Source organism: Haemaphysalis longicornis, unplaced genomic scaffold (genome assembly GCF_048455015.1).
Source record: "Haemaphysalis longicornis isolate Haplotype H1 unplaced genomic scaffold, Haemaphysalis longicornis Haplotype H1 scaffold_9, whole genome shotgun sequence".
Classification (NCBI taxonomy): Eukaryota; Metazoa; Arthropoda; class Arachnida; order Ixodida; family Ixodidae; genus Haemaphysalis; species Haemaphysalis longicornis.
The window spans coordinates 166156190-166179050 of record NW_027526460.1 but is presented as its reverse complement, the minus strand read 5'-3'; the positions used below and the strand labels follow the sequence as shown (position 1 = coordinate 166179050).

At 46.7% G+C, this 22861-nt stretch overlaps 1 protein-coding gene across 1 annotated transcript in view; it reads left to right on the top strand.

Annotated features, from left to right (window-relative positions):
- Positions 1–22861, top strand: part of Notum (palmitoleoyl-protein carboxylesterase notum) — a 177675-nt gene that overhangs the window by 512 nt on the left and 154302 nt on the right. The gene's annotated exons all lie outside the window — the stretch shown is intronic.

Here is a 22861-nt window from a genome sequence, read left to right as displayed (position 1 = left end):
GTGCTTGTTCAGGACAAGTGCACCCCACAATGAAAATATGCCAGTATTCTATATAACGCAACCGCTCTGAGCACGATCACGTTGAGAACACCTAGCGTTATTGACGGCTGATTAGCTACTCACGGCAAATGAACTAGCCAGGTGGATTTTTAAATGCCACTGAAGCTGCTTTGCAATATTTGGAATTTCGTTTGTCCCTTATTCTCTCAGTTTGAGGCACCACGACTGGTTTTGGTGCCTGGCGGACCGTTGCGTCCCCTGCGCTTTAAACTATACAGCGTTTTGTGTTTCTTGCAGAAACGCCGAGATTTTCAACTCAAATCAAATCAAATAGTTCATTTTCTTTCCTTTTACAAAAGGAGGTCACAACCACAAAAAGCCACTGTTAAAGGCGGCTTGACGACGCGGCTGCCTCGCTTCCTGGCAACAGTAAACATCATGAACGTATGCGATAACATCATATCACACATCGCGTTAAACAACCGCAGAGAGGTAGTAGCAAAAAACACAAAAATAGAGGGAAGCCATGTCAACTCAAATGACAGCCATGACCATCATTGCAAAAACCGGAGTTGGTAACGATTATGCAATTACTACAATATTTGCAACAATCTTTTTCATTAAATGAAGTCAAATTTGCTTTGGAGGAAGGCTCACTACCAATTTCCTTGGGCCAATAAAATTTATTGCTGTGTTCCTGGTGTACGGTATTGATCAAACATATCGGAAACAGTGATGAATGGTCACTTAAACATTTGATAAATTATCGGAAAAAGGGAAATTGCTCACAAAGTCTTCTTTTCAAGAAATAAAATGTTTTAAGCTTTTTGAGGGGAGCCTGAATATATTTTTGGAAATGGTGTCGTATGTATTTAGCAATACCGGGAAGTTATACGTTAATACGTTAATGACTGTGTATCCGATAAATAAATTTGACTTGACATGACTTGACTAATTGTTTTGGGGGGTCGGCGTATACGTGGTGTACCCTGTCCGAGTAATTCTATTAACTCTTCAACCATCCCACATTGGTACCTAATTTTGTTGCATATGGAGATATCAGACGCCAACAACTATTGTTCAAATTTTAATGGCGCGAAGAAATTGCTACGCAAGTTTGAGCACAATTAGGCATCCCGTAGTACAGGCAATTCCAGTTTTGTTTAGGGGTGGCTGGAATCCTGAGGAAAGCAGGCTTGCATTGCAGAGCTCGCATTCGAGAACACGTAAATTTGAGAACACTTCCCACGAGCAAGATACAATGTGATGTGTGTATGATAACGATCGGAGGCTTCCGAGTATAAATGCTTGAAGTGTAGAAAAAAAAATTACCCAACTCTACGCCGAACTTCTGTCCCATAGCCCGCACATTGCTATTACCACTGAAACCTGGCTTCACAGTACTATAATCTATGGATATGTGGTTCCACCCGCAGACAAAATATTTCTAAGGGACCGTGAAACAAGAGGTGAGGGTGTTGCTGTCATTTTGAAACAGCGTATCGACGCCATTCCGTTGACGCAATATCCGGAACTTGAATGCGTGGGTCTGAAGGTGGTGTGGTCGTGTATATATGCTGTTTATATGCTTTTTTTATATTTTATATGCTGTTTATCGCCCGCCCGACTCGAAAACTGAATTTCTTAAAAGGTTGAAAAATCACATGCAGGAATTTACCCGCCATAAACTGATTACTGCGGAAGATTTAAACTTTCCTGATATTCACTGGAGCAGCCTTTGTTCGCACTCTGATTCTTCCGCCAAAATGTGCCACCTCTTTGACGTTATGCTTGAGAACAACCTTGCTCAAGTCATGAAGCAGCCTACCACTAACTCATGTTGTTTACTTGATCTTGCATTTATACCTCGTTCACTTGTCGAATATATTTCTGTGGAGCCCGGAATGTCGGAACACAATGTTGTATAGGTGTCATTCAATGTAGATGAAAAAAATACTCTAAATTGCACCGTTGCTTAAAAACATGAAAGATTTCTTTCGTGCGAATGACAGAGCTGTGCTGGAATATCTAAACAAACTGGTTTTTTGCCACGACGATGTCACACCTACTGGCCAAATTTAAGAACATATGTCTGCATTGCATCGACAATTGTATTTCTAGCAAGATAAAAATTCACGCTGTGAAAGTTGGTTGGAAAGCAAAGCTTCAAACGGACGTCACTTGAATTCGCACACGTGGCTCTACAAAGAGTGAAACCAGGGATTCTGCGGGGGCGGCGTCCCGACCGCGCCAGGTCAGCCACGGCCGGACTAGCCGGACTCTTTGTAGTGCCACGTGTGAATGTAGCGCGGCCGTGCGTCGGCAGAAACAAAACGGAGAGGAGCGTCTTTCGAAGCGTGAGACAGCGGAACCTAGCCATGCTGCTGTGCTAGCTCGGGGCTACACCACCGCGCGGCACAAGCGCAGATACGGAACAATTCAGCATGTGAGCATAATGATTCCCACTTATACCGATTTAAATTAGTTGGTTCAGTAGGTTTGAAAATTGCGAGAAAATTGAGGGAACTTTCAAATCGCCATTTATCAGAACCAGTTACTCATTTCGCCTTTTGTAATGCCTCTTAAAACGCAACCAAACCAGTATTCACCATCTAGAAAACGGAGTGCCTTTCGTGACGAGCAGTCCGCAAAAGTTAGCGTTCCTCTAGCGGCCAGATGTCTTCTACATTTTGTTTTCCGTCTCTGCAAACCAATTCTTAAAGTATCTTTGCCGTACGACCACTTCATTCCGTCGGATTTCCTAGGAGGTGCTGTCGAACAAGTTTGTGTGTGACTATTCTTTCCCGTATATAAACCATTTATTTTCAGTGCGTGTGTTGATGTCGTGGGCAGCGCGTCAAATAGGGTTGCAGCGCTAGGAAAAACATATTATTTTAATGCTGACGTACTGCGGGTAATGCGGGCTGTTGAGCGACCGTGATTTAAACGGGACAAACTTCGATGAGGCGGCCTCAGTTGCGCTCTTCTAGATTGTGGCCAGCGATACAATTTGTGGCCAACTCACGAACGGAAAATGTCGTGACGGGAATGAAGAGTTTGGAGGGAGAGGGATAGTAACATCTGAAGGTGCGGGGGGTTGCTGCCTGACACGAAAACCTGGGACGAACCGGAAAAAAAGACAAAGTGAGGGCGAGGTTAGGGTGAGTCCGCCTCACCTCGTCTGTTCCTGTGTCCTTTCAATGCGCTAGCGTTATTGGGCTCATTTTTTTAATTTTGCGGTGCCTGGTAGCCGTACGATATCAGCCCTGCTCATCAAGCGGCCGCGGAAATACACCATCGCTTCTAGCCAGAAACTACAACTGATGCAGCCAGATACGAAGGCGCGTGGCATTGGGAATGCTTAGCAGCGACAATTAAATTGAGGAAAAGAGTACAATAGCACTACGGCCGAGGTAAAAAAATTGGCTCCAACCCACTGTAAAAGGGTTGAAAGTAGGGCGAGTTGGCAATGGTGCATCTCAAAAAAGAAAAACTGCGCGCAAATTAACGGGGACATGCCTTCATGTGTCTTCATGTGTTCTTGTCCCCGTTAACGTGCGCGCAGTTTTTCTTTTTTGAGATGCTCCAATCCACGCTGCGAAGGTGGTTGGAAAGCAAAGCTTTAAACGACACCCACGGCAATTGCCCATGCGACGTCACTAAAATTCACACACGTGGCTCTACAAAATGTGAAACGATAGATTCTGCCGGTAGTTACTTGGAATTCGTGGGGGCGGCGTACCGAGCGCAACAGCGTCGGCCACGGCCGGGCTAGACCGGTAGACGCCGCCGCCGCCGTTGCCCGGCCGTGTGTAGCAGAAAGAAAACGGAGGGGAGCGCCTTTCGAAGGGTGAGGCAGCGGAACCCAGCCATCGTGATTTGCTAGCTCGGGGCTATACCACCGCGCGTGGCACAAGCGTAGACACCGAAACAATTTGGCATGTAAGCATAGTGATTATCATTTATAGTGATTTAAACTAGCCAGTTTAGTACGTTTGAGAATTGCGAGAAAGCTGAGGGAACTTTTATAATCGCTATTTCACCAGTTTCTCCTTCCGCGTTTTGTAATACGACTTAAAACACAACCGAGTTGGTATTCATAAATTTAGAAAACGGAACCCCATTCGTGGCAAGCCGTGCGTAAAAGGTAGCGTTTCTATTCGCCGCGAGATCGACATGTAGGTGGCGACAGCGTCGCGCCGCTAGTGTGGATGCTCCGCTGAGCGGCCCGGAGAATGCGGACTGTGGGCGCCCTTCGTGTCTTTTTCGGGCCGTATGTGCGCACGGAAGACCCAGACAAGAGTTGTATGCTGTTGTTCGGTTTCTCAATGTTCAATTTAAAGCATGGAAGTGGCAATAAGATTTTATTAGTACGCCAAAAAAGCGGCGACCAATGGGGAATCTCAGAACGGCCGCAATAATAACAATGAACTTGTACGCCACGGCTCGTAGGAAGCTCGAACTTAGCAGACTATGGATTTCAGCCTTCAATAAAGTCATAAATAGAAACACATCCGGAAGCCTCTCTTTAGAAATCAGTTTACAAGTTTCAATCGCCTTCGCTGGTAGCATTATTGCATTTGTGGGATGCCATGAAATGGTAACATCATCTTAACTACCCCGACATTTTTTCTAACAGCTCGCGATATTTTTTGTGCTTTCGAAAGGCAACATAAAATTACTGAATTTTAACCAGCACACAGATATAAATGCAACCGTTCTAACAAGTCTTTTGCGTGCAGCTTTAGTTAAATGAAATTTTAGTGACTCTGAAGGCAGGTTTGATGAATAATGGTGTCGGATCACTTATTTAAGGCTTTCGTCGCAAGTGACCTTGCAAATTAAATTGCTAACGTGCGCAGTACAATCAACGTCACAATGTTAGCTAGACTTGCTTAGTTACAAGCAGGTTTACAGGGTGTAAACCAAGCTTCTCGGACCTCACAGTGAACACAAATTTTCTGTTACGGCTGCACTATTGACCATGTGCTGTCCTTTTAAAATCTAACAGGTGCTTAGAACAGCGAGATGTCTTTGCATTCGTGCGTAATCTCGATGACGAACCATAAAGATGGCAAATGAAGTTGCCCTGTTGCAGATGTAGTAAAACGTTTCTTTTTATTTGGCATTACGAAACCGTGCAATAGGTTCCCGGTAACTACTTCTTGTGTGCGTGGGGGAGGGGGGGGGGAGGGGGGCGGTAGGGTTCAGCCAACGTTCCAAGCGCAGCGAGAAGAGAACGCGTGTAACGCGAAAAGCCAAACGTTGGTTATCAGCATTACTTGCAATTGAAAGGGCGCTAGGCGTCGTGTTACGTTGCGGTGGAAAAGCAGTATTTTCGAAACTGATTAACCCCTATTTTAGCCCGAGATTGGCCAAAAATTGTGGCTTGCCTTTGTCAAAATTTTATTGAATGCGAGCATTGTGGGAAAACAAAATTCAGCGAGTCGTGGCCCACACCCTCCAGACATGTGGGCAACAACGTGCATTTTTCGCGATTTCTCCTCTTTCTTTAAACTTAGGTACACCTTAACAGGTTAAGAAGTGACCACATTAGGCATTTAGTTATGCTGAGTGAAACACGTTTCTGGACAAGGTGATTCATGTAGGGATTAGAAAATGGGATATATAAAAATGACACACGAAAAAGCCACAGGACAGGCGCAAACTCACAACTGCCTAATTTTACCGAGAAATCTCCCCGAAATAGGCTTGCGTGTCCAAAAAAAGGTATTTTAAATATTATGTAAAATGCTACTTTGCACTGCCGACACAGTATAAGCAACGTCTGTCCGAAAATGGTACTTATTTTCGAAAAGGTACGGGACGAATTCGATCACACAGGCGCTTGCGGGTGTAAAATACGTCCCCTGTAACGATGGGCGATAGCGTTTTTTATTTTTGTTTTGTTTCTTTCTGTAAGGACACACCGCAATTTTACAAGGGTGTGGACAGGTTTGTGCACGGGTCTTGTCGCTTCTTAGGCGCTTCGTGTAGTAAACTTTTATCCTTGAACTAACCACCACGCCAACTTCAAAAGCACCCTTTGACTTTCCCGCAACGGCAGACGACTGCAATCATCAATAAGAAAAGTGCAATGCGTCGAAGCAAAGTTTACAACACGTTTCACACTCAAGCGGGGACCACGGCGAAGATGTTTCGTGGAATTGAACCAGCGCATTGACCCGCAACGGCCACTGATTATTGCGTCTCTAGAGGGAATGAGGAAGTAGAGGTAACTATCTCATTGCTTACTGCAAAACAAGTACACATATTTGTTGTTTTATCGTGTGCAGCACGCGTCTTGCGTCGCGCGCAACAGGAAAGAGCAGACGACCCGAGAGCGCCATCCACACTAGGAGCGGTTCGTCCCGCCGCCGCCAGGGGCTGACTGTGTTCGATCTCGGGGAGAATGTTTGTATGTGGTCTCTACATTTTGTTTTCCCGCTGTTAAAATCAATCCATAACGTATCTTTGCCGTACGACCACTGAATTACTTAATTCCGTCGGGTCCGGGTTACCCAGGAGGTGCTGTCAAAGAAGTTAATCAAGGCGTGCAAAAGAAGCGTGCAATGGACGCGAAGCTCCGCTAAAACAGGCCCAAAACAACCGCCGCTGAAGCAGACGACAAAGCGGTACCACCGACGCGACGTTCCCGCCGGCGAGCAGGCACCTCCCCGCGGGGAACGTTGGGTAAATTCGGCGCGCCATCTACAATGTTCTCCGTGCATGAAACCTTCCGCCCCTCCTCCTCTTTCCCCCCCCCCCCCCCCCCCGCCGACGCCTCCGCCGCGTTGGGAGTTTATTAAGTGCGAATGCACTTTATAAGCGACCCTGAATTCCGTTGACCGCTGTCCGTCCACATAGCAACAGCTGCGGGTGCGCGCGCTCCTCGTCTTTCTTCGCAACGGGGGGAGATGGCACATACCCACGTGGGGGATTGGCTAGGAATCTCCTCGTCTTCCTTGGCAACGGGGGGAGATGGGCGCGCGCTGCCTGGCCGCTGACATGACACATACCCACGTGGGGGATTGGCCAGGAATCGGGCGTGAGAAGGGCTAATGCACCCGCTTAAAGGAGTACTGACACGAAATTTCAAAGCTGAGATCCGCTCTAGCAATCAAGTACAACGACAACACAAATAGGTGTCTGTGCATGGCACATACCCACGTGGGGGATTGGCCAGGAATCGGGCGTGAGAAGGGCTAATGCACCCGCTTAAAGGAGTACTGACACGAAATTTCAAAGCTGAGATCCGCTCTAGCAGTCAAGTACAACGACAACACAAATAGGTGTCTGTGAATAAATGCATCTTTCTTTCTTTGTAGTTGTGTGTGTGTGTGTGATCTCTCTTTCGCGAACATTACCGAACCGCGCAAATTCAACTCGTGCATTCGCACTTTCACATTCTTCCCCTCGGGGAAATGCGGGGAAATTTTTTGTCCCGCACGCCGGGAGAGAGCCATCGTCTGGTAAAGTTGGAAAGCTTTGCTTTAAAAAGGACACACGCTTAAACCTATGCACTGAAGTTCGTTGTGCGCTCTATCTGTAATCGCATGCTGAGCAGATACAGTCGCCAGCCGTGCCCGCAACTTCCGCCACCACCAAAGCGCCTCTCCGACGATATAAAATAATTCCGGCGCCAATATTGCGTTACCAATCATAAAAAGAGGCAAAATCGTAACACCAGGCTTTCGAAAAGCAAGGAAGGCCTACATTGTAACCAGAAAGAAACTAAAACGTGCCCTGCTAAGTAACAAAATCGGGTATAAGGCATCTAATTACACGAATGTTAAAATTCCCTAGAAAAATGTCGCGGCTGCGCACGGGGCACACCGTGCATTCAAGGTGGCTGTTATGGTGACACTGCGGACCCCGAACTCCCATATTCATGCTGTTTCCTACCGTGGATAGGAGTTTCAAGGTGAAGGGCAGAACCACAAAGGGGGTCGCCGGAGCCTTGATCAAGCTCCGGCGGATGGGCTCCCTGTCTGTTCACAGGGTTCATCTGTTCACCAGGTCTGTTAACCAGGTCTGTTCACCACTTCGCAAGGTTCGCCCAATGGTTTAAATAATCAGGGCATGAAGGCGTCACGGCGTTGCGCCGCATCACGATGCGCAGAGATGACTAGATAATACCCACCAAGCACTTTATCCTGACAATCAACCGCTGCTCACATCCAGATCATGTAACTGCTAGCTTCATACGGTGTTTCATTCGTCCGTGCATACCTAACCCGCGCCGCTGCTTCAAGGGCCAACTGTTCAGGCACGGTACAAACTCCTGCCGCGACAAAACAACCTGTGCGATATGCACACCGCACAGGACCGCCCAACTGACAACTGCAACTCCGCCACCCTCACTTGGGCTAACTGCCGGGGTCCGCACGCGGCATAGTCTTGGGCGTTCCGAAAAGAAAACCATTAACGTCAAAGTCACTGAAAATATCTCCATCCCTGAGGCGCTAAAGAGGTTCGCCTCTTTCCCCCTGAGGAAGCATGCCTACGAAGCTCGCCGGGGGGCGGAGCGGCGTATGGTTTGGGCAGAGACTCAGTACTGGTAGTCGGACTTTGTTTCGCCGCCGCACCACCCTTGGTTGCCTCAGGTAGCTCGACCCGTCACCGCACCGCTTGCTGAGCCAGCAGCGGTTGTGGCGGGATGCGGCTCCTGCCCTAGCTGCTCTGGCTTCTAGCGCACTGGACGCTGCTGAGGAGATAAACAGGGGAGGCCCCGCTTCGTATCCCACCCAGGCCACACCGCACGAGCCATCTGTGGCGCTCCTGAAGCCCTCGGTGGTTGCGGCTCAAACGCAGGGCACCGGAAAATGTGCCACTTCCAGGGGGCCCAGTCTTTCAGGCACCCCCAGGACACCCGACGAAGCGATGGGCGTCGGTCCGTACCTGCTTGAATTGCAGTGCAAGGAACGGGCTGCGGCGTTCAAACCAGTAGAGAAGACCAAAAAGCCCCCTCTCAGTATAACAGCCACGAAAGACCACACAAACACACGCACACGCACACACGTACACAATAATGGGGAAAATAATGCAAATTATGGGAACAGAAAACAGCATTCAATAGAACTGCAGAGGCCTTCTCAAAAATCCTGACGATATGTATGGGATGGTGCATGGTGATCAGCCTGCTGTCATGTTGCTCCAAGAAACATCGTCGATTCCAAACAAAAATTTTCTTAAATACGTACATGGTATTCACAGAGGACAGGGTTGGCTGCACATCACTCTGGGTGGTGTGGGCACTCTAGCCCGGAAATCATTAGCCTGCCACCCCCTCTCTTTGAACTCTGTCATCAACCCTGTAGCAATCAGCACGATAATATTTAATAGGCTCATAACATTATGCTCCCTTTGCATCTCTCCTGACTTCCGGCGATTGAGCTCTATTTTCGAGGGTCTTGTAAATCAGCTGCCCGAGCCCTCCGTTCTTATAGGAGACCTGAATGTGCATAACTCTCTTTGGGGATCTTTCCGCACAATGCCCGGCGTCGCCTTATCGAAAACTTCCCAACATCCTGGGGAGCATGCCTATTCAACGAAAAGAAGTCTACATACCATAACCTAGGACAGAACTCTTATTGCATCGTGGCTTAGATATTGGCTCTACAGTACTCTTTCTATCTCTTGAGGGGGTTTTTGGCAATAACCCATATGGTAATGGCCATTTCCCTACCTTACTAACACATGTAGGCAAAGGCCCAAGCAGTCAATCCTCCCATAACAGGTTGAATTGATCAAAGGCAAACTGGAATACATTTACGGAGGCATCCAAACTTCACCACACATCCATAACACACCTACACGTAGAGGAAACAACCAAGTTTATCAGGGCGCGTATCCTCGACGCCGCCGAAAAGTCCATTCCCCGGAGCCTCACGGAACCCTAGAAGGTCATGGCGGAACGAGGACTGAAGGCGGGCGCAAGAGGCTCAGAATCAGTCCTGGCGTATCCTTCGTTGGTACCCCACGTCGCACAACCTCTAATCTTTCAAACGGACGACAGCACTTGGGCGCCGTAAGCCGAAAAGGGGGACTTGGCGTACCTTCCTGTCATTCGTAAACTCATACACCGACACACGCAAAGTATGGACCTGAATCCGTAAACTCAAAGGACAACAGACACACAGCCTTACACACTAGAAGACCAGTCTAACACACTTGCACAACACTTCACACACGCGTCCAGTTCTGCAAACTACACAATTTCATGCAACACAAGATGTCTTGCGAAAAGAAGTCCCTCAGAGTCAGAAATAAGTCGCAGACTTCTGACAACTCTTTTTCTATTCATGAGCTGAATGCCGATCTGAGCACATGTAAGCCTTAATTTCCAGGTGGAGACGAGATTACGTACACTATGATACAACACCTAAACGCAAACGCACTCCTACACCTTTACAATCAAATGTGGCGTTCGGGGCACATTCCAACGTCTTGGACGGAGGCCATAATAGTGGATTTCCTGAAGGAGGGGAAGGAGCCTTCCTCCCCCGCCATTTATCGACCAATCGCCCTCTCAAGCTGCGTGTGCAAGCTTCTCGAGAAGATCATCAGACGTAGACTCGTGTACATTTTGGAGTACTTTTGTACTTTTGGAGAGTTGCCAAGCATGCTTTCGGGCAGGGCAATCCACAAATGAAAAGCAGGTTCTTATAGAATTCTACATTAAAGATGCCTACATACATTCGAAATATCGCATGAAGGTATTCCTTTATATAGAAAAGGCATGTGATAGCGCATGGCGCTATGGCATTCGTACAGACTTAAGATGCTTGGGCATACCAGATACCAGGTAACATGCTGAACACTCTTTCTAGTTACATGTCTAAACGAACATTTCGTATCAGAGTCGGGTCAGCACTATCGGACATTCATGTTCAAAAAAATGGCGTGCCGCAAGGTGGCGTTTTAAGGTGCACGTTGTGCATAGTTAAATGAACTGGCGCCGAAAGGCCTGCCACCAACCATTTCCTGTTCACTATATGCAGACGACGTGCAAATATCTTCATGCAACCTGTCAATATGCCAATAAACTGGCGGGCTAGGCGGATAAAAATGGTTTTAAGCTTAACCCAATTAAATCCATTTGTGTTGTGTTCTCCAAACGACGTGGGATGCGAACAGATCCGGGCATTGAACTGTACGGTGTCTCCATTCTGGTAAAAATGAACACAAGTTCTAAGGCATAGTTCTTCATGATAAACTGACGTTTATCTCGCATATCAAATAACTTAAGCAAAAAGGATTAAAGCAATAAATATCCTGAAGGTCCTATCACACCAATCCTATGGGGCAGACAAACAACTTCTACTGCGTTTTATACCGCTTTGGTAGGATCTCTAATGGACTACGGCAGTGTGGTATACGGGTCGGCCACGAGAACAGCGCTAAAAATGGTCGAGCCAATGCTGTACTTGGGGCTTCGCCTTTCGTTAGGCGTTTTCGTACCAGCAATATTCATGGTCTCTACGCAGACTGGGACAAGTGGTACTTGGCGGACCAGGGAACTTATATTGACTTGTAATACGGCTTTAAAATTTCATCAATGGATAACGATCCGTGTAAACCTGGTTTTAATGACACATCCACATCAGAGCTCTTTTTAAATAGCCCATCCATTTCTGCACCTTTTTCACACAGGGTAAAAGAACAAGCGCCTGAACTGGCTGCCTCTTTTTCAGATACGTGTAAAACATCTTGTACCGCGCTTTTAACACCATGGAAGCTCCGCCCGGTGCTGTTTGACTTGTCACTCGTAAATACTGAAAAAAAAATTGAGTGCAGAGAAGGGCAATTCTGCAGCACTTCTTGTTGTTAAAAGGAGAATATTGCTATGCATAATTTTGGAGTGACGCGTCCAAAACTGCTTCCACCGCGTACTGTGCTGCTCACGGTCCCAAATTTACTCCAAGCAGAACACTGTAAACGCAAACTAGCCGGAAATGGAGTTTTAATCAAGTAATGTGCCCTGAAAAGTACCTATAGCAAAAAATGTACTCCCTAGGCATGATCTAAAGAAGTGGACGAACCTCCATGGTAGTACCGTTGCCCATCCGGGTAGCAAAAGGGAGGATTTAGAACTACTTAACACCATTTGTGAGATGGCGTTCCGTTCCTTCTATACTACCACGTCCACAATAAACGCCCTATCTGAGGTAATCATCTCAAGCGGGCGGTCGCCATGTTAGTCTTCTGTTGTCTCCGCGCACCAGCACTTCAACCGTGGCCTAATGCTAATTAGAACGAGTGAGCAGGACGCGACGGTTGCACGCAGCTACAAAACCAATACCGTACGTATACCCGTATAGATGCTTCAACCAGCGCGATCACAGGCAGAGAGCGCGGCCGTGTTGTCTCAATCTGTTTATTTTGGCGATAGGTGTTGTCAAACTCTGCTGCTAACGAAGAGACAGTTCTCGCCGTTGCAAACAATTGCAATGTTCATCTGCTTCGCTTGCTTGCGCATACATAGACGATTCAAATTCTCGTGCCAGCGCGCCAACGCACCCGACAGCAGCGACTCAACTTGCCCTGGCGGCACGACTGGCTGCCCGGATGTAAACAACTTCTGTGCTATCAACGCAGCGCGGCCGGTGACTCGGCGCGGCCGGAGCTTCAAGCCTCGCCTTGGGCCGTCGTTTTTTCGTATTTGTGAAGGACTAGTAGTGCCATTTGGTGGAAAGATTTTCATGTGCTCCTGTCACACGAGGAACAGCCGCAAACAGCATTTGGATACGGCGACAGGTGTGGTCAGCTCGCTGGTAAGTGGTCTTTCATCAGTCGATGCGTTTGTCAAACGTTTGGATAGGGTTAACAGCGAAGTACCCGGGTACCCGTGCCGCTCACAGCTCGTACACGCACGGGCAAAGAAAAAAGCGCACACTCGTATTATTTTACTTGTTTGTGGGTTTTGGGGTATGCGTTCGCATTCTTTTGTAGGCCGGTTTGTAGCAGGGAATTCGAGATAAAATCGTTTGTCGCGCGCGGCGTCGTTTCAAAGCAACGTGACGGTTACTTCGTGCTGGCGAAAATCAGCGCAGTCAGACGGAAGCGGGAAGGAAGGTAGAGAGATCGGGAAAGAGGGCGCTAATATATAAAAGAAAGCGTAATGCAAGACGAGAAATATAACACAACCCGCCTGCATTTCTTCGAACTTCAGGATAGAGCCGCACACGGGTACGTTGTCACAAACTCGAGCGTACGACGTCTAAAAGTACCGTATATTTTTTTTTTTTCATTTTTCATCGTGACCTGAGCCACTTATCTTCTCATTACCGCGCATGCAGACCTGATTGTGTCCCTGTGTTTGAGCGCACAGCCATCCTTTTGCGACATAAGAACCAGCAAACGCGAGAAATTGTAGAAGCCAGCCACATCAGAAAAGCTGGTTCCGAATGTATCAGTCATCCCTCTATCGCGCTGCTTAATCGAGAAGTCGCATATTTAGACGCACATTGAGCGCTATTTCGGTGCTTCTTTTGGGAATGCGTGTTGGGGGTGGGAGGGGGGTCTTAATCCATGTATGACGCGGTTATCTGTGCTGATTTTTCGCCTTTCGTACGCCTCAAAGTTCGTTTTGTGGTTTTGTTGTTACGGTTTTTTAGTATTTTCGGCTGAGTGCGCCGAGAACTGTGACGCATTGGGGGCGCGGCAATTGGGCGCTGGGGCATATAAAGCTTTGAATTGTGCAATAATAAACTAGTTGCGAGTGTGCGCTTGTGCCGTCTTCGTGTGTTCTTGTCCTCGTTAATTTGCGCGCAGTTTATTTTTCGCAATGCATAATTACCAACTCGCCCATCTCGCAACCCTTTTACAGATCCTATACTCCGTAAAAATGAGTTGCCTGACCTTTTAGGTACGGCAAAATCTCGCGCTGCGTATCATTCTGCCAGGGGGCCATATCCTAATGTCAATGCACACACAATGAAAGCAGCTTGCACTTAATGCGTCACGTTGTCTGCTGATAAGCATTTTAGATTCGCCCCTCTCATCATCATTCACTTCGTGGAGATGGCGGGATTTTCTTTCATAGCTTGTTGTCACTGCAGTAATTAATAGCAGAATCAGTCCTACAAATCACAGAAACGGTTCGTTTCACGTTGAAAATAATCACAGTAACACACTTTGCACCACACGGAGGAACAATCGGTTGCAGTGATGAGGCATAAGGGTAACTTGTTGTTAAAGGGTCATTGAAGGTCATTGAAGACAACCAGCAAGTTGATTCAAACGGAAGTCGGACCTCCGCATAGCCATTTCAGCATTGATTTAGTGCCAAGATGCCTTAAGTGCTGAGAAATCGCTGTTCAACTGCTCATCAAACGTGAAGCAGACACGACTGCAGTCGCTGTTTGCATCAGGATAAACCGGAAGCAAGTGAAGCAGCGGTGATTAATAGCAGTATACAAGCAACTGAATACAACATTACCACGTACCAAGCAGTTTGGTCAGTTCCGGTCAAATCGCTCATGCTTCCCCAAACTCCCCTGTCACTTGCCGTTCGAGACCACTAAGCAAAATGTTTCTCCATTGGACCTGTGATCAGTATTTACGCTTCACTGAAGAAAAACCATTGGCCTTTTGAGGCCCCGCAAGTTTTGGCGTCGAACGATTTTCTCATGCGTACCTCGCATGCTCCCTTGGAAAGCGGTACTTCCACCCCAAGTATGGACGAGTAGCACCATCCAGCGGCAGCCAAGAAAGAAGTTTTGCGGGTCAGGCCACTTAAGCCCTTCCGGTGAAAACGTGTTTTTGCTAGTTTCAACCTTATTTTTAAAAAAATGCCAGGTGTAAGAGGGGTATAATAGTGTTCTCCGTGAGCTAATCTATCAACCTAGAGAGACTTGCATTTTAACTTCACTGTCATTTAAAGTTGTGCTCGAGTATATTGTGCGGAAGTAATATCTTTTTTATTGCTGCAAAAGCCACGATGGTTAATGTACTGGCACTTGGTTTTATGAAGCCTTTGCATTCCTAATTTAAGTACTGAATCTTCGCAGGGAACCTGGCATAACAATTTTATTACTGTACCGAATTATTAAGTTCATTTAACCATAGTGTCTGTTTTGAATTTTACATGGGGCGCATTTTTTTTTTCTTTTTTGCTTTTTCAGGTAGATGTTCCTTTGACTCCCTGCCTGCATTCCGCGAACGGGGAAATTAGCCTCCGCATCGATGGCCAGAGTGTCTTGACTGCATCATCTTTACTGGGAGGACTGTGTAGTCTGTTTGCATCGTTCTGGGTTTTCAACATTCAATATCCCAAGAAGGCACACAGAGCTCTAACGTTTGTGGAACATGCCTTTTTGGACCTTGCCAGCACCAAACCACGTGTGAAGGATCTAGAACTAATTAACTTTTATGGCATCAATACCCCCTGCAATATTTTATTTGTTTTCAATCCTGTAACCATTGCATAGTAGTTTAAAGAATTTCATATTATGTTTCTGACGTTTTCTTTTTTTTTACTGAACAGGGGATATTTGATGGGCCCTTCTGTATGCTGATAATACAGCTATCTTTTAGTGAAGCAATAATATTAACCAACTAATATAACTTTAAACAATTATCTAAATAATGTTGGCAACTGATGCCAAATGAATCAACTCAAAATTATCGGAAAAACACATCTTACATGGCTGCTTCTTCTCACTCTGAAGAAGCTGTCGCGATACCACCCATTCTGTTCTATATCCTTGCAATTAACCCCTCAGACTGGGTCACTTTTCTTGGCGCATTTGTGTCTTTATCAAAACGCACTGGTATTTTCCGTAGCATATTTCTCGTTCTTTATATTACTCATTTATCCACAGCCATCTCATTGCTGTCTGTCTCCTACATCATTTATCTCTTGTGCCTTGACCATCTACAAAACTCTCGTTACCTTTCAATATCAAATCGTTACACAGCTCTCGCTCATTTCACCACCAATAGAAAACATTTTTTGTTGTTTTAAACCACTGCAACCATTTTTTTCACTTTGTGTACTGAGTACTGATGCGTACTGATAAGTACTCACGCGTTCTCAATCCTCTAGTATTATATAATGATGTCACTTACCATGCCGTTGTGTTAGTGCCTATATGTTTTTCGCGTATTTCCAGTTCTTGTAGTAATATTGTTTCTACAGTTTGTTCAACTAGCACACAGATCGCTCGTTTCACCACCAACTGAAAATGTTTTGTTGTTGTAAACCACTGCAACCATTTTTTTCACTTTGTGTACTGAGTGCTGATGCGTTCTGATAAGTTCTGATAAGTACTGACGCGTTCTCGATCCGCTATTATTATATAATGATTTCACTTACCATGTGGTTGTGTTTGCGCCTATCTTTGTTTTTCGCGTATTTCCAGTTCTTGTAGTAATATTAATTCTACGGTTTGTTCAACTAGCATTCTATTGCTGTCTTCCATTCCTAACTGGCGTGTTTTTAGCAATATACCATTTTTGCTTTCTTATAGGAGGTCGCCCTAAGTTTTTATTTCGGAGCCTCCTTGTGTACACCATGTACCATGTAAACTTGTATGCGAAAGTTCGTTTGAAATAAACCTGAAACCGAGAAAAACCGTGTGAAATCAGTACTCCCGCAGGGAACTAGAAACTCTCCCTTGTGGCCTTGAAAAAACTCCTTTCGGAAGGCCTACAAAACCGCCCCAACTTTGCAAAACTCCATTCAAAAGAAATATATGCTTCCCTAGAACCTCCTAAAAACTCCCCTCGCGAGGCCTACAAAACGTAAAACTCCATGCAAAAGAAGTAAATGCTTCCCTTGAACCTCCTCAAAACGCCCCTAAAATAACATAAGTACTTCCCAAGGGAGCCATAATAGGCTCCTATTCAACCGCCTAAAAAGTCCATAAACATAACTTAAAAACGCCTTGAGGAAGCAAAGAATACTCCATTTTGATCTCCTTAAATTATCCCTAACATTTCTTAACACTCCCTAACTACCTCCTTTCTATCACCTAAAAACACCCTGTTTTGAGGAGGTAAACAAAACCTCCCTGTTCCATGTAGTAAAAAAACTCCTACAAGGAGGATCACTAGAGGACAGGCGAAAAAGAACCTCTAGGGAGTATATGGGTGGAAAAAAACTTTAGAGTGAACCATGAATAGAAACACCGGTATCCTTACAGCGGAGGCGTTTGCCATTTTTCTTGTTGCAACTCATATCCTTGTACATGGTATTCCTAAGTCTGTAATTTAGAGACTCCTTGAGTGGGGTGAGTGAATTGTCACCCGCAAAGCCATCTGAAAATCACATCGTCAATCTTGTCATTAAGACCATTATCACTGAACATGCCTCAGATCTTGAACTGACTTTGTGTTGGGTGCCTGCTCACTCTGGTATGGCTGGTAATGAGACCGCGGATCGGATGGCCACTGCTGCAGCACTTACAAATACGCTGTACATACCAACACTACCCTACACAGACCTCAAGCCACGGGTACGAAAACACCTTCGCAATACATGGCAAGCAGTCTCGAATACGGAGAAAGACAAGTTACACCTAATAAAACCACGCTCGTGACCATCCACTAAAAGCACAACAGACACTCGGAAGTTGCATTGGCAAGGTTACGGATAGGCCACACAAATGCAACGCACTCCCACCTGCTCACTGGATCACCAAGAACCATGTGCAGCGGGTGTGGAGAGGGCCTATGCGTAATCCACATACTCATTCAATGCAAGGCACTTGACACAGCCCGATTCAGACGCTCCCCACAATTATACAGACTACACACCCCACTACACAAAGGGTTTCTCCTGTCTGATGATTACGAGTTTTCTGTCAAGCGCGTTTTTAAATATTTACCAGAAAGAAAATTTCTACACCAAATTACATACTACGCATAATCACAACCTTGCCTTCTACACAGCGTTCCTCATTGTCCTTTGCTGACCTTACTGTCGTTATTGTTTAGTGATTTTAGTGTTTACGTCTTCATCCTACGCACATAACCACTGTTTTGGCGCTCTTTGCCCCAGTTGGCCTTGCGCCGTTAACATCCAAGCACCGTCATCAAAAATTTTCGCTGTCGTGTCCCCGCCGGCAGATGATGAATGGCGCAACGCGGCAAATTTAAAAACCCTAACAATCGGCCACCATGGGGTCCCTGAAAAAGTCACGTAGGAATCCTCGGCTTGGCCTTACAGAGAAGCGCCAGACCCGATCTCACAGTCACCGACATACATAAAGTATTTGATTATTTAGCCCACATTGTAAAAAGCCTGTAAAGAGAAAGTGCAAGAATGTCCAAAAAATGATAAAACGTGTGCAGGCACAGATCATGAGCCGGATATCGTAGAGCCTGCATTATTAAAAGAACTTACTCCACTGCAGGAGGCCAAATAAACATCACCATCAGGGCAGCAAATAGAGCAGCCCTCAACGTACTGATTTTCGCAATCAGCGCACCGGTCTTTAAATTGTTTCCTGTAGTATTTCTGACGAAATCAGAAAGGCAGCTCTCCTGGCATAAAAGAAATGTCTGGGAAATAGAAAAGACCGGTCTTCCTATACAATAAGGGCACACCTCCGCCCCCCCCCCCCCCCCTTCCACCCCAGAAAAAAAAGGCCGGATGCCAAACCTACGCTAGGACAGGTGACAATTCAGTATCAAATTCTTTTGTGAAAAGTTCCAAAACAATGAAAATAACAGCACGGTTAACCCTGGATGTAACGAAGTTGATAAAAATTCGCAATTTGTTGTTACGTCCAGGTTTTCGTTGCATGCAGGTTTTCAGTAAAGGCTCTCGTGGATGAAGCAGAAGGGAAACCAAAATGCCAGACATCAGTCAATGTTTAACTTGCCCTTTGCTAGAGGGATTTATTTGCAATGTTTAACTCGGCCTTTGGGGATTTATTTCGCAGTGGAAAACTCCACGAGGTGCGCCTTCGGCTTTCGCAAGGGCTCGAGCAGTTGACGGCATTCAAGGTGTGTCATTTGTAGGCCATGCAAAATCATTTTATTATGTGGACACAGCCTCATTATTAGAAGCATGGAGAGACAAGGGAATAGGGAGGCTTACGTAAGACCAGAGCGCATATGGAAAAGATGCACGAGTGGGATTAAAGGGAGCCTGGAACACTTGCCGTCGACTACTAGTAATATATTTTGGGATAAAGTCTATTGTCCCAGAAATCTCCTCCCGCAAGAATTATAAAAATCCGTTCACAATTAACGAAACTACGTGCGATGAGAAATCGCGCATAATCGTTCCCTCTCAACTCGACCGCGGACAACGCAACGAAAGCTGCGCGCTCTCTCCCAGAAAGGGGGGCGGCTCGCGGCGTTCTCTTCAGCGGCCTTCGATATATCACAAACCGGGTAGTTTTCTCCTTTTCTCCGCAACGCGGAGGGGCCTATTTCCGGTCTGGTGCCACAAAAAAGCAGGCATGGGTGCCTGCTCGCAGGTGCGCGCTCGGGCTGGTAGGGCGTTTTTGAAGCAATAAACGTTTGTAGTCCAGTGGTCCCGTTGAAAGGGAAGTATTGAACTCATCACTCAAACTCCGCGCGCACTCAAAAAAATTGGGCCAATCTCCCCGCGAGGGGGACTCGAGTAAATGCGTCGCATAGGAGGTGGGTGTATTGCGTTAACGTTTAGTGTTCGGGGAGTTGGCGGTAGTGAATGCGTTGTATCAGCAGCTTCTTGACGTAGTTTGAATGAGTCAAGGATATAAAGCGCGTTCGTAGCCTCCCATTCTGTGTCGGCTTTGTGGCGCAGTGCGTAAAGCACCATGTGCATTGCGTTCCGCCCGCAGCGTCGAGGGATCGAAACCAGGCGCCGGATAGTGTTTTTTTTTATATAGTGTAGGGGGAGGGGTGCGGACTACGACTACGGACGTCAACGCGGGTGACATCGTGAGTTACTCAAATGCTCTGCATTTAAAAACACAAAAGAAACGGCAAAACTGTGCTGACAGGTTCAGGCATAGAAGAGGTTCGTACACAGCGATGATGACGATGGAAATCGGAGAATCTAGCCGCGAAGTTGACCAGTGACAGCCGATCGGGCAGCCATGGCCTATGTGACGTCCCTTAGGCCATGCCAGAGGTTGCATAATGAGGACAACTGAAGAGAGAGCGGTTGGTTTTTCCGCGTGTTTCACATCGATTTGCGCGCTCACCGCTTCACGTGCACGTGTAATATTTGGCTCAGGTATTCCTGGCAGTGTAATCTAAACGTCGCGCAGGTTTACTTGCACTGCTAAAAGAGTGTTGCAGGGTCCCTTTAATCTTGATAAGAACCGTGACAAGTTCCAGACCAGGAGGACCGTGCGACATGGAGACCCGCCGTGGTGGCTCAGCGGCTAAGGCGTTACGCTGCTGAGCACGAGGTCGCGGGTTCGATTCCCGGCCGCGGTGGCCGCTTTTCTGATGGAGGCGAAAAGCAAAAACGCCCGTGTGCACGAGATTTCGGCGCACGTTAAAGATCCCCACGTGGTCAAAATTAATCCGGAGCCCTCCACTACGGCGCGCCTCATCGCCTGCGTTGCGTCGGCGCGTTAAACCCTGCAACCAACCAACCGTGCGACATGGAGACACTATGTCGCTTAAACTGTTATATCCTGTATGGAAGCAGTATTCAGGACGTTTGACTGGTAGACGTCAACGTGTAAAAATAGAATATTTGAGCCGTTCGATCTTCGCGCAAGGCAGTCTTGCGAAGTCAGTCCGCAAAACAGCTTAAAATGTCAAGACTCATCGTTTCAACCTAGGTTATCTTTCAAGAGGCGGATGAGTACATCTTCCTTGGGCAAAGTGTCAGGGCTGGGTGCTACCAGGAGATCGAATTCTGTTGGAAAATGTCTATGGGATGGGTGCGTTTAAAGTCTAAATAACATAGTACGCCAAACATGTCACTACAAAGAAGGTCACATAACCAACGTCTACTGACGCCACTGAAATTCGGCGTATTACTGTGCCCCATGATACAAAATTGAGGTGACTGAAACGAGCCACGGAGGAAAGGGTGGCTGGAGTAAGACCCTGGGACAGAAACCCAGCTTCTTGGATTAAGAAATAAGTAGGTTGGGAGATGTCAATGGCCAAATTAAGACAAAAAATCAGGCCTGGTATGGGCATGTAATGCTGAGACTTCACAACAGACTACCAGAGTAACGAACTGGCAAGGTAGGATACAAGAAGGGACGGAGCGATGAAACAAAAATATCGTGGAGAAGAGTGACGTGGGAGTAGCAGGACAGCGGTACCTGGAGTACTACGGGAGAAGCCTTCATAGTGTTGTAGACATAGGATGAAAAGAACGAATGCTGGACATTTCTGGACTGGGAACTCTTCATTTCTTTATCATGGGATTATCAAAAACTTGCGCACCTTGCACAAAAGGTGCAAGGCTGGAGAAGCAGCAGAGCACACAGCCCTTCGTTTCAGACTGGGCTGTTGCACCTCACGTGGATGTCTGAAGTTGCCGCTGAAAGTTATCCGTGACTGGCAGGCCCAGAACGTTTTGTCCGCAGCCTTTCACATCTCTCCCAAAGTAGACCGCGTCGGCACACGATGGAACCTTCGAAAACCGGCATCGGCAACTCGGCGCCTGGGCTCTGCACCTAGGCACGAACAGACGGCAACTGGCGAGGAAAACCGCCCGCCAAGGTTCACGTCACGAACTCTGAGCAGAGTGTTCTGGAAGGTCGAGCTTGCCGACGCCGTGCGCTCCTGTCGAAGCGCACGCGCACGTGCGTTTGGCATTTTTTTCTTAGTACTTGTTTTGCAAGCTCCCCACGTGGCGCAAGTCCACACGCAGCCCTGGGCGACGCCGCTGTACACGAGTCTTTTGTTGCCCAGTGACGTCGCAGCTTGAAGGGCGCTGGTGAGGCTCGGCGGAACAAGGCGAAACGAGCGTGAAGCTATGCACAACTGCGCCAAGGGTTACAGGCCAGCCGAGGTGACGTAATCGCTTCGCGAGGTTTTCCGGCGTACCGAAGGATAGCGCTCGGCTTAAACAGCTCTGCTGCTAAAAAAGCGGCCCGAAAATCGGCTGATAGTTCGTGAACCATAGGGTAGGTCAACCTTGGTAAATACCAATTCACAGTTTGCACCCGGCACCAGTACAGCTCGCGTAGTCATCTCAGTAAATCAACAGGAGGCAGCACTAAGCCAATCGTACACATCAAGTAGAAATTAAATATTGTGGTGACTGGCCGATGCGTGAATGCAGCCGAACGCAGTCGGCCGGCCCGCCCTGTCTATGGGACGGAATTCCTGACATTAGCGGACGGCGAGAAGTGAAGTGCTCAGCGCATTCAGACAAATTCGCCCAGTTGGCACCGTGTTATTATGTCATGTCGTTTCTCTTTTTCTGGCGACTGTATGAAACATGGGTGTTTGAAAACAAATGCAAACATAAGAAACTTTTTCGCGGCGGGCGCTATTAGGCCATCTTTTATGTTGTTTGAGAACAAGGAACGCTAGCTAAACACCGTGGGCCAACGTGTCCGGGCGCGCAAAGTCGATCGGCTAAACTGCCGCAACAAATTTAGCTGTGGGAATAATATATTATTTTTATTAGGACAAGCAACGTATTTTGGGGAGAAAGGCAACAAGAACATGACGAAACTTTGATTCTGATAAGCAGTTATACGTACGCTGTTGGCCAAGCCATATCTAATTAATTCATTCATTAATAATTAATTATTTATTAATTGGTTAATTAATTAATTTGATTGATTGATTGATTGATTGATTGATTGATTGATTGATTGATTGATTGATTGATTGATTGATTGATTGATTGATTGATTGATTGATTGATTGATTGATTGATTGATTGATTGATTGATTGATTGATTGATTGATTGATTATGGGGTGTAACGC